At 42.4% G+C, this 2,932-nt stretch overlaps 1 protein-coding gene across 2 annotated transcripts in view; it reads left to right on the top strand.

The window, feature by feature from the left end:
• Positions 1 to 2,932, top strand: part of MECR (mitochondrial trans-2-enoyl-CoA reductase) — a 37,382-nt gene that overhangs the window by 7,010 nt on the left and 27,440 nt on the right. The gene's annotated exons all lie outside the window — the stretch shown is intronic.

A 2,932-nucleotide genomic window follows, 5' to 3' on the forward strand; every position in this document is an offset into this window, starting at 1 on the left:
GATGGAAGAGTTTGCAAAGGGAGCCGTGTTGTGAACATGACAAGTTTGCTTCAAGGAGGAACAAAGCTGCTTTGCTGGGACCAGACCCAAAGGGGTTCCCTTTCCAGTGCCTGGGAGAGGGCAGCAGGGTTTGCTTTTGTTTGTTTGATTACTATTTAAAGACTCTGCTGTATTTGGGAGAACTGGCTGCTATCTCCTCGGGGAACAAAACCGACCCGCAGAAACCAGCAGGCTAGACAACCCGCTTACAGAGATGTCAAAAAGTTCAGAAATGGAAGCAACAGCCTTCTGTCATGACATACTGCTGATCACATCCTCTCTTTGTGCAACCAGAAAATCTGAGCAGTTCTGCCACTGAAGTATAGGACGAGTGACTCATTTTATTTGCTTTGAGAGTATGAAACTCCTGCTGGCATACCTTGAATCACATTTTAAATTAAAGTTGTGGCTTTTTTCCCCCTTTAGATTCCATACGAGGTTAACGCTCATATCTTACAGGTATCTAGACCGGAAGCGTTTGTGTAAAGTAGCTCCGAGTAGTAATTCAACCTTGATAGCGTGTCACCAAGAGGCATATTCCCCCCCCCCGCTTTCATTTAAAAGAAATTTTAGATTGGGCTCATTTTTAGCTAAGGCTAAGAAAGGAGATGTCAAACCAGTTGCTATGTTTTTTTAAACTAAAAACCCTCAGATTATAGTGAAATAAATATGTTACTGTGAGTGAGTTTCTTGCTGGATTGTATTTAGGCTTTTGGTGTCTAAAACTGCAAGGTTGGAGGTTGTTCTTTAAGGAGATTTCAGCATGGACATGCTGTAAAATATATTAAAGTATGGCAATTTTAAAAGCAAGGAATCTTGAGGATTTGCTGTTCCAGTTTAATTACTTAGAACTACATTTCAGAAATAAAGGAAGCTTTTATTCAGCATCTTAGACACTGCTTTCTCTCTTTATTTTTCCTACTTAAGCATGCAACATCACATCACAGTACTTCTGGTTTCTGTGAATTGCTGGGCACCCTCAAGTGCAACTGAAGTCATGGTCAGCTGTAGGTATTAAGCATCCCAAAAGCCGTAAAGATGTAATTCTTAAGAATTCCATGCCCAGTCCTGCACTCTGTACTTGGGAGACTTACCTGAGTAAGGAATGAAAGATTAGGTTTGGTTTGACCTGTCAAAATATGGTTGGTGAGAGTGCCCAAGTTTTGTATTGTCCAAAGACAAAAGGAGAAGATTTCTGATGGTTATCTTGGAGCTGTGCTAAAGACATTCTGTCCCTGTTCCTTACATGAGAGTGAATCTTGCCTAATGATGATTGTACTCTCCATTTATCAGAATCCCATACATCTCTCTAAGTGTCACAATGCTGTTCATTTTTCTCCTAAAGCAAAAGCTGGTCAGGTATTTTACTGCTAATGTCATCCTTGCATCTAGTGGATGAAGCAATGGCTTTCTTATGCAATTTACCTGATTAGTTAAGGCTAGTGACCATTATTCATTGGGATGACATGATATGTTTTAGCAAAGTTGGATGATTAGATTCCAGCAGTGCTCCGCTAATACTGTTGTAACTATTAGTGCGTGGGTATTTCCATTTAAAAACCATTTTTTAAAGGGAATTATCAGTTACAAAAACATGTTCAGCTGTGAAATTTTAGGTAAAGGCCTTGGGTAGGATTTTCTTCTCTTGGTTTTAAGATGATTCACTGCATATCTAGGACCAGTGTGTAAGCAGATCAGTTTGTCATAGAAAAGTAGGACTGAAAAGGACCTCAGGAGGTCATATGGTCCAGCCCCCTACCGCCTCCCCCTCGAGGCAGAACCATCCCTAACTATAAACCATCCTTACGACTCAGAATAGCTGCACTGTGTTGTAGGAGGAGAAGCACCAACAATTTTTTGCTTACAGTGCCAGCACCAAAAAACAGTATGACAGAATTGTTCCGATTTCCCCAGGTGTTATGATGGATAACTGTGGACAGACCAACATTGCTGGCATGCAAGTGCTAGGGGAATTAAGCTATAGGGATGTGCTGGTCCTTGTTAGTTATAAGCATGTTTCAACCTGGTTATCCTCACAGTGATTCTAGACGTGGTGTAAAATACTTGCTTTGAAATATCTGCTGTCAATTGGAGGTTTAAGTACATGATTGTGAAGCTTAATCATGCTTAATTGTGAACCACAAATGTGGTGCTTTGAAAAGCTCAGGAGGAAGCTATACTGCTGCGTATCTCTGAAGTAATGTTTCTCAACAAGGGTGCTATGAGGCCCTTTCAATATTGCTGTGGCACTGCCATGTGTAGATGAAATGGCTCCATGTACCGTTGTTTCCAGGAGGCATGTGTGGAGTTGAAGCCAAACTAATAAGCCTATCTGAGGGCTGTCCAACTGGTGAACTGACAACCCTCTGCTCCACTGCTGTGGATCAGGAATCCATGTGCCACTAGTCCTACCCAGGAGTTTGAAGAACCACCCCACAGTGTGCTGCCTACACAGCACACAGCCCAAGAACCACATGTCAGCATCATGTCCAGCCCTGGGCCTATGTGATAAACCTAATGCAGGCAGTAGTGGCTTCTGCTATAGCCACTTCTGGGTCTAGCTCTGCATATGCCTTCTGGAAACAGGCACATGGAGTAATTTCACATGGCAGCAATGCAGTAGCCTGGAGAGACAGCCAGCTGAGAAATGCTGTTTTGTGGATTTTACTGTAGGCTGCTGCACCATTGCCACCACATTAGTTTTATCTGATGGAGGGGTGGGTTCCTGCCTGCATTAGGTGAGCTAAGAAAGCACAACAGTGATTCTCAGCCAGGGCACCAGTATATTTTGGAAAGTTAGAGAGGGGGTGTTCTCCCTCTTCCCCTCCCCCTGTATACTTAAGGCTTTTTGTTGTTGTTGTTTTTTAATACTAGATTAAAAGTGTGTGTATAT

This window comes from Gavialis gangeticus, unplaced genomic scaffold (genome assembly GCF_001723915.1).
Source record: "Gavialis gangeticus isolate Ggan-Ray unplaced genomic scaffold, GavGan_comp1, whole genome shotgun sequence".
Classification (NCBI taxonomy): Eukaryota; Metazoa; Chordata; order Crocodylia; family Gavialidae; genus Gavialis; species Gavialis gangeticus.